Source organism: Zosterops lateralis (genome assembly GCF_965231275.1).
Source record: "Zosterops lateralis genome assembly, chromosome: 13".
Taxonomy (NCBI): domain Eukaryota; kingdom Metazoa; phylum Chordata; class Aves; order Passeriformes; family Zosteropidae; genus Zosterops; species Zosterops lateralis.
This window is the reverse complement of record NC_139773.1, coordinates 2,406,734-2,419,438: the sequence shown is the minus strand read 5'-3', so window position 1 is coordinate 2,419,438 and position 12,705 is coordinate 2,406,734.

Below are 12,705 nucleotides of genomic sequence, written 5' to 3'. Positions count from 1 at the left end.
TGGTTCAGGGGCTGGGATTTGGGAAGTTCAGGCCCCTCTGTGCCTCTGCCAGGAGATTCCCACTGAAATGGCAAAAAGAACTTTGCTTCCTTGGCTTCCCATTATCCCCTGAAGTGGAGCTGAAGTTCCCAGTCCTGTCACTGGGAGAAGGGAGAGCCACAGAATCCCCAGCTGGGGGTGGGGTCACTTCCTTTCTTTTCCTGGACTCTGTGTTGTCATTTCTGGGCCATTTCCTGCATTTATTTATTATTGAGGGAGGGGAGGGAATTAAATAAATTGTAGCACCATGGGCCACCTGGATAATTAACGTTTGGACTTTCAATCAGGACAATTCAGGGCAAAATAAGCTACAGAACATGTATTTAAAGAATAAAGTCCACCCCCTGGCCTGAAAGGAGGGTGTGGACCTGTTCCTCTGCCTATTTTTTACCTATACCCAAAGAAATGCCATCCTACACACACAGTATTCCCAGCTGGGGGCCTTTGTGAATATTCCTTATGTAGAACACCATGAATGTTAATATTGTCATTGAATTTGGGGAGGGGGAATATTTTTAATGATAAAACAACTGTTCAAAGTTGGTTTTTTTAAGGTTATACTAAAAAAAAAAAAAAGAAAAAACATTTATTCAATTCAGTGTACAATCTGTATTGCACTTTTTCACATTTTAATGCTACGTTTTCTTACATATCCTGTGATTTTAACTTTGGAACATTGTGTATCCTTGTAGTGTCATAGTCCAGCTGTGCAGTGACAGCTTCCCTCAGACATTTGGGGAAAAGGAACAAACCAAACCTGTACATTGTTTTATGATTCTCATGTAGAAGAATTTCAAGGACTGCTGTAGATGTCGACCTTTCTGTACAATTTTTTTGCTTTTCTGTAGTATTTGCTGTATCCTCTATGGCTTTTTTTAATAACTTCATGTTTATTATTTTGTATTGGGCATCCAATACACTTTTTTTAATCCAATCAACTCCTGGGCTGCTTGGAGAGTTTGTTTAATTATTCCTAATGGGTTCAGTGACCAGGTTTGGGGGTTCACTTGCCCTTTTTTTTCCTTGCTGTGGGTTGTGCTCTCCAAAGAAAAAACTTTCCCTCAGGCTTTGTGCAGACACTGAACTTGGAGCATCTTCACCCTCTCCGTATTTCAAAGCTCCACATTAAAAATATCACCTTTTAATTAGCAAGCAGAGAAGGAAGGGGTTCAAATCAGTGGAAGCACAAATAATTACCTTAATAAACTGGGAAATAATGGCAAAACAATACCATAACCATGGGATATTGCACTTTTTGTATCTGGAATTGTGAAGTGCAGTAATTGGTCTCCTCGTTACCACCCCCGAGCTGATTGCAGCCTGTGTGTCACACTGGAGCCTCAGCCCAGGGCCAGCAGCCCCTGCCCGTGTCACAGCCCTGCCCCAGCTCTGTCCCTCAGCCCCTTCTGGTCGCTCCCTTCCCCTCAGCTCCCAGCTGGGAAAGGAGCCTGGAATTCTCCCGGGGAATGGCCCTGGAGAGGGGCAAGGACAGCTCAGAGCTGGGGTGGGGGAGAAAACTGGGGAACATTTTCCGTGTCCTGGGGAGTGCAGATAAACCCCTGTGAGCCTGGGGGGCAGGAGCTGAGCTTTTCCAACCCAAACCAGGCTGGGAATCACTGAGGGGGGGAAAGAGCTCCCAGACCATTGAGTCCAGCCTGAGCCCAAACCCCACCTTGTTCCCAGCCCAGAGCCCTGAGTGCCTTGGACACCTCCAGGGATGGGGACTCCAGACATCCCTGGGTGGCCCATTCCAATGCCTGACAACCCTTTCCATGAAGAAATTCCTCTGATGTCCAACCTGAGCCTCCCCTGGGACAGCCTGAGAATGTCTCCTCTTGTCCTGTCCCTTCTCCCCTGGGGGCAGTGCCTGTCCCCAGCTGCCCCCTCCTGTCAGGGAGTTGTGCAGGGCCACAAGGTCCCCCTTGAGGCTCCTTTTCCCCCGCTGAGCGCCCCCAGCCCCGAGCTCCAGGTTCCCCGGGCACTGTGTGTGTTCCCCTGGCCGTGCCCGGGCAGTGCCAGCCCTGCGGTGACATCGCAGCCCGGGGACAGCAGGTGGCAGCGCTGTCTCGCTGCTGAGCGTCCGCACGGCCCGAGTTCAGCTCCTGGAGGGATGGGGGACCCACGGCAGTGCTGCTGCTTCCGAGGGGCAGCTCAGGGAGAGACTAGCTGTAAATCCCACTTTTTCCAAGGAAGCTTTGGCTTCCGACCCAGAATCAAGGGTTATCTGCAGTAAATGCACTTTTCAGGCTTTCCCCCAGTAAAAGCAGGCACTTATCTCCACCTGAATTGAGACTGGGTTTGATCCAAACCCTCTTCATCTCAGTAAAAACATTTCTGCAGCAGCTCAGGGTAATTCAGCTCAAGAGCTTTTACCACTGCAGCTCTTGGTAGGATCTCAACATGGTTTGGATGGAAGGGACCTTAAAGCTCATCTCATTCCATTCCCACCCCTGCCATGGGCAGGGACACCTTCCACTGTCCCAGGCTGTTCCAAGGCCCAGTGTCCAACCTGGCCTTGGACACTGCCAGGGATCCAGGGGCAGCCACAGCTTCGCTGGGCACCCTGTGCCAGAGCCACTCTCACAGGGAACAATCCCTTCCCAATATCCCATCCAGCCCTGCCTCTGGCAGTGGGCAGCCATTCCCTGTGTCCTGTCCCTCCATCCCTTGTCCCCAGTCCCTCTCCATCTCTCCTGGAGTCTCTTTGGGAACTGGCAGAGGCTCTGAGCTCTCCCTGGAGCCTTCTCTTGTCCAGGTGAGCACCCCCAGCTCTCCCAGGGTGTTTCTGTGAGATCAGGGCTCCCCACAGAGGCTTCCAGGAGGTTCCACTGGCAAGCCAGTGACTGGAAAGCCACACCTGGAGCTACACTGTGGCTCTCCAGAACCTTCCAGACACAATCAAATCCCTGTCCCCAGAGCAGCTCTGCAGTGTGGTGGCACCCTGGGAGCCCAAGGGACAGACAGACATTTCTGAGGAAACATACAGGGCTGACAGGGAACAGGTTTGGAAAGGGAAATCCAACCCTTGGCAGCCATGAGAACATGAACATAGAGGTGGAGGAGTGGGGAACACCCCCAGACCCAGCCTGGGGAAAGTACAGGGACAGTCAGAACATCACAGAGTGCCAGGATCAGACTAAAATCCAGTGAGGATTCAGCTCACTCTGGAGGCTCCCCTTTGCTGTGGGGGAACGTTCTGAGCAGCACTTTCCCCTCCAAAGGCAGGGCTGGAGGCAGCTGCATGAGGACAGCAGCCTGTTCCCTGTCCTTCAGTAACCCAAAATCAACTTTTCCCAGCTATTGCCCAATTCCAGCTCCTGTTTCCCAGCCTTCTTCCAGCACACTCTGCCTCTCTTTCCCTCTCCAGAGGGACCAGGGCTGTAACTTTGGGCAAACACTGATTTTCCCTGGGAGTACCTCAGGAGGAAATCCTGTTCCCCCAGGAGGCTCTCAGGACACCCCAGCCCCAGGGAGCTGCCAGGGCTGCTCTGCCCACAGAGGGTTGGGCACAGTGGCAGTGTCACCACAGCCCTTTTTCACCACCCAAATGCACCAGTGTCACCAGTGCCAGCCCTGGGGACAGGGGGTGCAAATCCAGGTCATGTCTTAAGTTTTATCTTTCACGTATTTCATATCCTGTGCTGTCCAGGGGTGCAGTTCTGAGCTCACAGTCAGTGTCACTCAGCTCTGCACAGAGCAGAGACACAAAACAAATCATTTTCCCGCTGAAGACCAAGGACAACTATTACAAGTTTTCAGGCCCAAAAGCACAAACAAGGGTGGCTGAAGGGAGGGACAAGAAGGATGGGACCTCACAACCTAGAGTTGGAATTGGACAATTAAACCCCAAAATGCAAATGGACCAAAACTTACTGAAGTGTGAGACCTCCTGACCAGTTCAGCATTTTGTATCCATTTTGTGTCCACCTTGGGTGTAGCCCTGGCCAGGCTCTTGTCCTGCCCAAGGTGTACCCCAAAGGTCTTTTAATAAACATCTACTTTATTCTCCAGCTCTGTCCAGTCTCTGTTCCAAGCCTGCCCAAGCCATCACAGACACAACACCCTGCACCCCAGGGATGTCCTGCAGCTGCTGCAGAGACCTGAACTGAACAGGACAAGCTGGAGGTGCAGCAATGCAATCATCACTCAAAGCAGGACTAACCTTCGGTGGGCTACAGCAGGGGAAGGCCGGGCTGCCACAGGCTCTTCTTGTGGAGCTTTGGCCGAGCCCCTTTGTCCCTTCTGTCACTCCAGGCTGGCTGTGACCCCTCCTCTGACTCCTGGCTCAGACCTGATGGGAACAGGAGAACCCCCATCAGTGCCCGGCAGCGCCTCCAAGGCGGAGCTGGAGCCATCGGGGGCCGTGATGGGAATCTCTGACCTGACCCCAACCCCCGGGGCCCTTTCAGAGCGAGCAGAGGCAGCTGCTGAGCCCCGGGTGCCGCCCTGCAGGACACGGGGACTGCGGGACACAGCTTTGGGGTCACACACGCGGGGAGCCCGGGCAGGGGTTTTCCCCAGGACGGCGGCGTTCCCGACTGCCCAGCCCGGCCCCCCCGTGTGCCAGGAAAACACCGGAGCCCATCGCTCTCCATGGCAGCGGCCCCCCGGTGACAGTGGCCCCACGGGGACAGCGGCCCCTCCGTCCATCCCCCCATGCCGGGGGTGCCGGGGCTCCGCTCCCTCCCTCCCTCCGCACGGGCTTTCCCCGGGGACAAACAGCCGCTGTCACCGCACACGGGCGCTGAGGCACCGGCAGGGAGCCGCTGCCAGGGAAACCTTGCCAGGAGCTCTCCATGCTCCCGGTGCCATCCCAAACCCTCTCCCAGCCCCCCGGCCTCGAGGGCTGTCCCTGGGTCACGCTGGGTGGGGATGTCCCTGTCCCGAGGAGCAGCGAGACCGGACCCTGCCCTCCCCAGCTCCCCTCTCCCTTTCGCCCGCCTGTCTCTGCCCGGCTGCTCCTGCAGATTTCTCCTCCTTTTCCTGCAGCTGCATTCCCTCCTGGATCCTGACAACAATTCCTGCCCTCCCCTGCCCAGCTCTGGGCACCAGCACAGATCAGTGGGGTCGTTTTCCCACTTGGAGAAAAGGGGATAAAAGCTGTGCTGGTGCAGGCAATGCTGGGAGGGTGGGGAAACCACAAAGGACGAGGCACCCCCAGACACGGGGCTGGGGGAAGAAATGCTGCCCAGCCCTGGCCCCAAACGTGCCAGCACAGAGGAGACCCTAAAACCGGGGCACACAGCCCAATTCCTTGATCCAGCACCTTCCAGAACCTTCCACTCCAACCAAGTCCCCCCGAGCACCTCCAGACAGAAGCAGGAGTAGCCAGGGGGACAGGGCTCAGCCTTGCCCCAGAGCTGCCCCCAGCAGCCAGAATTAGGACAAGCAGCGCCCCCAAAAGGGGGTTCAGGTGGTGAGGACCCCCAAACCCCCCACTCTTACCCAGGCAGACACAAAAGAACCTGCTGCTCCTCCCTACTGCACCCAACTGGGCTGGGAGAGCCCAAACTGGGACCTGCTTGTGCCCCACCCCCCGGCTGTGTCCAGTCTCCATCCCAGGTGTGTCCAACCTCCATCCCAGTGTTTCCAATCCCCACCCCAGGTGTTTGTTTCCCACCTCCGGCCCCAGGCAGGGCCCTCCCCAGGTGCAGGACATTTCCCTGAGTCCCAGCCCAGCTGCTCCAGGTCTCTGCCCACCGGGCTGGGCTTTGCTTTGCCTGGAAAGGGGGCGGGGATCAGTGGGGTGTTAGTGGGATGGGAGCTGCAGTGGGGACAGCCCTTCCCAGCCAAGGGTCTAATAAAACCCATCAAGCAAAGAACAGCATCACGATCAATTAGAAATGGATGCTGAGTGCCCACGGTGCTGTGAGTCACGGGCTCCCAGAGGATATTCCAGAGTACCCGAGGCTGGTGTGGGCCTGGTTTTCTACCGCTTGAACCAAACCCTGTGATTTAGGAGACCACTTTGCTGGAGACAGGGAGGAAAAAACCGGTGTGAGTTGTGCCACGAGTGCCTCAAGGTGGAGGCTCACTCCAGGAGGCTCCTGTTGGATCTGTGAGGTGGAACTTCCATGGCAGTGCTGATTGAAGCCACACCTTTCAGCATCCTTGTAGGGCTGAGTGTCACCGCCTTCAGCCCCACAGAGTCCCCAGGGACATGAAACACAAGCTGTCCTGACAGTCCAGTCTCTGTACAAGAGGGGCGTGAGGCAGCAGGGAAAGGTGAACAATCCCTCGGGACTCGTTCCTGCCTGGCAGTGCAGCCGTGGGCAAATGAGGGCACCAATGTGCCCTCAGCCCCATGCCCCTCCTTCCCAAGGGTCCTGTGCTCCAGGGAATCCATCGAGGCTGCTCCGGGGGAAGCAGGAATGCTCTCAGAGGAGCAGCACCGCAGCCCTGTCCTCCATCCCCTCCCCAGAGTGAGAAGCCGGCCGGGCCCCGGTGGGTTTGCTCCAGCAGCGCCGGGATGTGCTGCTCCTCCAGCCCTCGGGGCTCCCTTCTCCAGGGGCCCTTCCCGGGATGCAGAGGCAGCTGGAGCCGCCGGCCAGCCTTGCGGAGGGGCTGGAGGGATGGGCACACTCCTGGCCGGAGCTGAGCACACCCTGCGGACCCCTGGGAGAGGCTGGCCCGGGGACACGGGGGACACAGGGGACAGCACGTGGGCTCCGCCGCTGGCCCCGCGTGAGCCCCGCTCCCACCCCGCCCGACAGCGCGGCTGGGCAAAAACACGCCGTGGGAGGAAGAGGGGAAAATGACCCTGAAGAGCTCTCTAATTTGCAGCACAGCCGGGAGAGCGGCTCCCGCGGAGGGGAAGGAGTTCGGACACGTGGCACAAGGTGTTAACGCCTTCCTGCCCGGCTCTGCTCCGTGTTCTCCCGGCCCGGGGCACAGCCGGCTGCTGCAGTGCCCTGCCAGGAGGGCACAGTGCCCCGAAGGGCCCGGCACCTGCGGGGCTGTGTCTCCTCGCTGAGACAAAGGAGCATCTCCCGCTCCTGAGAGGCTCCAGCCGAGCTCTGTTCCGATCAGGAGCCTCGCAAAGGGAGGAAGGGAGCCGGTGATTGGGGTCGGCTGGAGCTGCGGGCTGGGAGGTGCTGCTGGACGGGGCAGCAATCGGCTCTCCTGCCTCTGCAAACGGCAGAACCAAGCCAGGGCTTTGTTCCCTTGATTTGCCTTAATGGCACCACCTTCAGCTCCTTTAAAATCAGAGCCTAAAGCCAGAGTGGGGCTTAGGCAAAGGCAGCTGGAATTAGTGAGGCAGAGTGGCCGGGGCCTGTGGAGGTGATGTGGCAAAACCAATGTACATAAACCCGTGCTAAAATCCCGCCTCTTCATTGAGAGGAGAGGCCAGGCAGGGAAGGGATGGCTTGGAGACCCCCTGCCCATCCAGGGAGCACTCCTGGCACTCCTGGGTGCGGGCACAGGCGGGGCAGAGCTGGGGACACTGGGCACTGGGACCCCCGAGGTCACTGGGGAGGCTGCACGGAGGGCAGAGCGTCCTTCAGGCAACACCTCATACAGGGATCTCACCTGGAGCTCCAGCACAGATAGTCTGCACTGGAAAGCAGGAGGTGCTCAGCTCTAACCTGGGGATTTTGGGCTGTCCCAGCTTCCCCCCTGCCAGAAAAGCAACGTCCAGCCAAGGCTGCACCTCTGCAGGAGCTGACAGTGTTGCTCACAAAGTGCCTGAGCAGCTTCGTTTAATTTCTGCAGGTTTTTGAATGTGGATTTGGGCTGAGAGGGGCCAGAGGCATGCATGAAACCTGGGACCACAATGGGAGGATTTCTCTGTGTGGGGCAAGGGACAAACGTGACCATGGAACTGCAGAGATGGTGAAAAGCTGCTGCAGAACCACCTTCAACCCCTGAGGGCAAACTGCAGGTCGCCCTGCCCTGCTGCTCCTCCCCACTGCAGAGGGGACTGAGCGAGCCCGGGTCTGGGTCAGCAGAGGGAAAGATTCCCCTCATCTCACACACAGCTCACCCCAGGCAGGGCTGGAGGGCTGGGCATGGCCTCAAGGGGAGGGAGTCTCTGGCTTCAGTGCCTCCAGCAAAGAGGGGCCGCTCTTTGTGCATCCCAGTCCCTGGGGTTCATCCCTGCAGCCATTGCTGTGCTCCAACCACCATGCCACAGGGATCCAGGCCACGGGCTGCCCGCTGTCCTCCCCTCTCCTGGGACTCCCACGGTGCTGATGTCCCCCAGCTGACCCTTCTGGGGCTTGGAGATGTGGCTGCAGTGCTGGACAGAGGAATTATTCCCAAGGGAAGGGTCCTGCCTCACCAGATACCAGCTCTGTCTCCAGCTCCCTTCCCTGTGGGAAGCAGAGCTCCTGCTTTATTCCAAGTGTGATGCCAACACTCCCTGCTGGGCTGCCGAGGAGCCAACCCTGGTCCCCTCCTTTCCCTCCCGCAGCTTGGGAGCTGGTCCCACCCTGCCCCCGGAGCTGTGTCCCTGTCCCCTGCAGGAAGGGCAGGCTGGGGGGGAATAATGTGCCCTCCCCATCTCTCCAGTCTCTGCTCTGGGGCTCTCAGTCCCTGCAGAGCAGCTCAGCTCTGGCAGCAGGGTATTCCCAAGGCGTTAGAAGTGTACCCTGCCAGGGCTCAGGGGTGTGAGCAGTGAGATGTCACCTCTGCCCGAGGGTGTGGGAGGCTTGGAGGAACTCCCCCGTTGGCTTTTTACACTCTGTGATTTGGCCATTTTGGCCATGGCTGAGCATTGCTTTGTGCCCTTTCCCACTTCCCAAAGAGATCCTCTTCCACAGAATAAAGTAACAGGAGTGCAGAGTGTGGCTCATGGCTGGCAGCTCCTGTGCCACTGTCACAGCAGTGCCTTGGCTGGCAGGGACAAGCTCAGCCCTGAGGCTGGGGGTGAAAGCTGTCTGGTGTTCTTTTTTTAGGTAAAATGCACACTTAAAGGGGTCACTCCCAACTTACTCATGGCTCCCCTACAGCAGGGAGGAAAAAGATGCAACTCCTTTTTCCTTCTGGGTATTCCCAGGCTTACCTGGCAGGGTACCTGAGCCTGCTGGTCCCGTGCCCAGTGCTGGGGGATCCCTGGAACTGCAGAGGAGATGAAACGGGACTCAGCCATGGGCCTGGGGCTTCCTGGGGACACCCCAGAGGCCTGGCAGGGTGTCCCTGATGGTGGCTGTTACTGGGGACAGCACTGAGGCTCCTGCCAGGCTGCTGCTCCATCACACAGCTCAGGGAGGCTGCAGAGAGGCCCAGCCTGCTCCTCCCTGCAGCCCTGGCACCACTTTCCTTCCTGTCCAGGGCTGGCTGGTGCAGGGGCCAGACAATGCCAGTGCCCTGGGAAATACTGCTGGGAATTGCCTGGTTCTTTTGGCTCCAACACCCCAAAGTCTCCCACAGGGTGCAAGAACTGTGAGTGTGGGAGCTGCTGTGTCTCCTAAAGACAGAGACTGCTCTTCTGGAGGGGCTGGGCAGCCAGGCCAGGCCAGGCTCCGAAAACCAGCCCTGCCCAAACTGGGACCGGGCAAAGGGAGACACTGCCAGAGCTGCCGCTCCTGCCTTTCCTCAAACTGGGGGAGGGATCCCGAGGCTCTGTGGGACAGGCAGTGCTGATTAGGGAGCAAAGCCACTCTGCTGATGGGCAGTGACCTGGCTCTGGTGCCTGGGGATGTTTTCCCCCCCAACTGGGTCACCCCAGTGCACTCTGAAGTCCTTGCAGTGAGACAAGGAGGCACCACCAGGTGCTGAACCAGCCAGGCCTTCCAAGTGTGGTTGGAGAGCTCGAAACTTGGATTTTGTTCTAGTACAACCTTGCAACTTTATGAATCTTCTCTGATTTCTTAATTTTAAAAGAAATGTTGGCATGGGCAGGACTAACAATCTGTTCTCTCTGTATGGAAAATAGCCTGGTCTAAAACCTGTTCCAAAAGGCAAACCAAACATTTTAGTGCCCGAATTCCCTCATGGAAACTGAGGGAAGGACAAGGTGACCCACCAGGAGTCACTTCCCAGGTGGGTTTGGACACTGACACTGAGAGGGCCTTGCAGGAGTGACTGGAAGCTCAGACCTGAGGCCAGTTTTACCTTCCTAAAACTCTTCAGCTCCTGGCCTTGGCATCCTTCTCCCTGTCCTGCTGCCAGGGGCTGTGTCCTCTGCTCCTTCTCCAGGGATCCCACAGGCAGCCACAGCTTCCATGTCTGCATTTAAGTGAAGGATTTTTGTGTACACATCTGCAAAACAACTGCCAGAGTTCTCCCTTGGCCTGCTGAAAATTCAGGTGTAGGTGGAAGTTTTAAACTTTTCCTGTCAGTGGCTGAATACAGAGAAAGTGTGAGGTGGTGAACACCCTGCCAAAGCTCCAAAGGCAACAGGAAAATAGAGACAGGACAAGGCAAAGGGCTGAAATGGGATTTTCCTTCTTTACAGCTTGTCTGGTGTTGCCTGGAGTTCACCACATGAAGCAGACAGCAACTCAGAGGGGTGGGTTTTCCACGTTTTTATTTACTAAGGTTTTTATTGTGTGTTTTATATTGCAAACCCCACCCTTAGAACTCTTCCCCTCCCTTCCCCCCCAAAAGAAACCAAAAAAGAATAATAATAATAGTAATAGTAGTAATAATAATAATAATAATAATAATAGTAATAAATATAGTTCCACCTACTGAGACAAGCCTAGTGTTGACTGGGGTCCAGTCAGAATAACTCAATGTTGGCTACTGCAGTGCTGAGAGCTGGAAACCCAAAGAAGATCCTCGAGGGAAGCAAAGCCAAGGAGGATGTCCTGCAGTGAAGAGGGGGTCTGGGTGGCCCCAGGGTGGCCAGGATTGGGGGCCAGTGCAGCAGCCACAGGACAGGAACCCAGGAGGGCTGGAGGCTTTTCCCCTCTGCCTGCCCAGCCCAGCCCCACATGGAGCCCCCCGAGCTCTCCAGCAGCTCTGGCACAAAGGGGAAAGGTTTGCTAAAAACCCAAAGAACTGAAAAGGATATTGTGAGTCTTCCTTCTACCTCTGAAAACATGAGAGGGTCTGTGAGTCTGCTTCGCTTCCTGTTTCAAGATGAACCTGTACATATTTGGAAAAGCAGGATCTAGAGGTTATAATTGTCACCTGCCAGTCAGCCCTGCAGGAGGGTCAGAAGTGACACGTATTTTAAAACTAGGATATACAGATATATATATAAATATGTGTGTGTGTGTGTGCTGACACATGTGCATAAATAGGCTACAGATGTGTGTGACTACCCTACAGATAGAAAAGCAGGTGTGTAGATATAGATACATCTATAAAATCTATACAAACACACACACGCACACACTCACCCTCCCACCACACTCACACAGACAGAGCTGTATGGAGCCAGTAGAAAAAGCATTTCCAGAGTTCCCCTGACCCTTTTTAAGGAAGACCAAAGCTGATCACATCTGAATTCGGAGCCACCGAAGCAGGGTGAAGCAGGAGTGCCCAGGAATGCAACATTCAAGGTGCAGGCACGTGGCAGAGAGTTCTGCAGACAACTCGGTATAAAAACAACTGTCAGCCAGGGTTTGGGGGCAGGGCACAGGGAGCTGGAGGGGCTCAGGACTGGGCTGCTGAAGTTTTTGGCACTGCTGCATGGAGTCCTGCATCCCCTTGAGGGCTGGGGCCTGGAGAGCCGGGGACAGAGGGAGGCTGGATGTGTCTCTAACGAGTGTTAGAAAAGTTGAGCACCTGACTCGGACAGTGAGGTGGCCACTGACACCCCTTGGCCTAAGAAAACCTCAAACAGAGAGAGAGGAAAGATGAAGTGACACGAAAGGAGACATCTGCCCTGGAGGTAAAGGCTGTGGCTTCTCAGTGCTGCTGGCCCCGTTCTGTCCCCACGCCATGGGGAGTGCCCCCAGCCAGGGAGCCCAAAGCCCAGCTCCAGGTACCCCAGGTGATGCTGCAGGGTGTCAGGGGAAGCCCACCAGGTGCAGGCTCTTATTGCTGGTGAAATCAAACAAAGGATTTCAGTTCCCCCAGCAGGGGACAAGCACAGACCATGGCTGGCCAAATTTCTGGGCTGATCTGGTTTTAACGATAAAAACAGAGTTGTAAATGTGGGCTGGGCACCAGAACTGTCCTGGTGCCTCACACTGCCCTGGGCTAAGGAGGAGGAGGGCTGGGGACTGCACCCCACTGCTCAGTCCTTTCTAGCTCTCTCAGAGCAATCACCCACGGACACTGAGACACTGAATTGACAGAGGGGATGTTAAAACGCTGCCTCTTCCCTCATCTCTCCTGTGCTTTGCACACACCATGGAGAGGGTGAAGCTTGGGGCCTTCTGCCTGGTGTGCTGGCAGAGCCAGGGCTTCTCCCACTGCCCACATGCCAAACTACAGAGGGACCACCCCTGCCCTCCCTGCCTTACAAGGGATTGCTCCTTGTTCCCACTGGACCACCAGTGGAGGAAGAAAAGGACAATCTGCAGCGAGGCCCCTCCATCTGCTGGTCACTTTCATCTTCCTCAGCTGGAGTCCGACCCAAACCTCAGGCCTTCCCAGCTCCTGCTGAGCACAGGGAGGGAGGGACACTTATGGTGTGCATTGGGCCACCCATGTCCCCAGCCCCAGGATGACGGCTGGGGCAAAGCTGAGGCCAACCAGGGCTGCTCCACAAACACCAGCTCCAGGCCTGACCCCACAGCCCCTTCTGTGTCAACCTGGGATCTTTGT